Below are 1,539 nucleotides of genomic sequence, written 5' to 3' on the forward strand. Positions count from 1 at the left end.
GTGAAACAATTAGTTGTACTTCTTAAACTATCAACATTAGATAGAGCTCAGGCTATGGGTTAGTAAATAATGTATTTTTAATAACCTTTACAACTACTAAGAATGTGTATTTCTGGTATATACTAGAATTAAACAGTAGCAAAAAAAAAAAGACCTCACTGCATTTTTAAGTGTAGCTTGACATTGTCATTTTGACTATTAAAATCAAAACTGATTCAAACGAATAGTTTATTTATCTAGTTTAGTTGTTATACAATTAGAGAAAATTCTGATATTTTTTGTTAGAGAGTGCACTTGTTTCCTTGAGGATATGTACAGTATACTTGTACATATTCATGTACATTGAGAAATCTTCAGATTGTGTAGATACAGCTTGAAATTTATTTCTGCACTGTGAATATTAAAGCTGATGCATCAGATAAGGAAATTCTATGTGATGTTGACAGTTTAAGAAGTACAACTAATTGTTTTACTTTACCCATAGATTGAGCTCTATCTAATGTTGACAGTTTAAGAAGTACAACTAATTGTTTTACTTTACCCATAGATTGAGCTCTATCTAATGTTGACAGTTTAAGAAGTACAACTAATTGCTTCACTTTACCCATAGCCTGAGCTCTATCTAATGTTGATAGTTTAAGAAGTACAACTAATTGTTTCACTTTACCCATAGATTGAGCTCTATCTAATGTTGATAGTTTAAGAAGTACAACTAATTGTTTCACTTTAGTTATGAAATGCAAAGAACTTTCTATAGCATTGTAGGAAATACAGAACAAGACCATCAATAAATACCATCTAACGATTTAACAATCTTCATGGAAAACCATAACGATTGATGTTTTAGTATACGAAAAACTGTAGAAACTGGTAAAGCCAGCGATTATTAGCAAAATTAAGACTAACTATTACTAATAATGTCCTGAAATCAGTTCCAAATTTACTTATAAATATTTCATTCCCAGAGTGCTTGTATCATACTCTTATTATAAATTCTACCATTTTAAAACTTTAATGCATAACTATTAAATTTCAGATGTATTTCCTCTACTTAGTTCACTCTTGGCCTTTATTAACCTGTATCTTAGGTAGGTAACTTTTCTGATGATTTACAGTCTACTGTTGATTGTTTTTGTCTTCTCACATGGATGTTGGATCTTAGTGACCATTAAAATGATGCTAACATCATCAGCTCAATATTCACACACAGTTAGATTGGAATAAGTATACACTGACATTTTTTGGTCTAAAGTACAGAGCCTAGAACAGTTTGTGTCAACATATTGTCTAAAGTACAGAGCCTCGAACAGTTTGTGTCAACAAGTCTAAAGTACAGAGCCTATTCCAGTTTGTGTCAACATATGGTCTAAAGTACAGAGCCTAGTCCAGTGTGTGTGTCAACATACGGTCTAAAGTACAGAGCCTAGAACAACTTGTGTCAAAACAGTCTAAAGTACAGAGCCTATTCCAGTTTGTGTCAACATATGGTCTAAAGTACAGAGCCTAGTCCAGTGTGTGTGTCAACATACGGTCTAAAGT

At 32.0% G+C, this 1,539-nt stretch overlaps 1 protein-coding gene across 1 annotated transcript in view; it reads left to right on the forward strand.

Annotated features, from left to right (window-relative positions):
* LOC106474133 (dual serine/threonine and tyrosine protein kinase-like) overlaps positions 1 to 1,539 on the forward strand; it is a 28,715-nt gene that overhangs the window by 13,020 nt on the left and 14,156 nt on the right. The gene's annotated exons all lie outside the window — the stretch shown is intronic.

The sequence above is a fragment of the Limulus polyphemus genome, unplaced genomic scaffold (assembly GCF_000517525.1).
Source record: "Limulus polyphemus unplaced genomic scaffold, Limulus_polyphemus-2.1.2 Scaffold6859, whole genome shotgun sequence".
Lineage (NCBI taxonomy): Eukaryota > Metazoa > Arthropoda > Merostomata > Xiphosura > Limulidae > Limulus > Limulus polyphemus.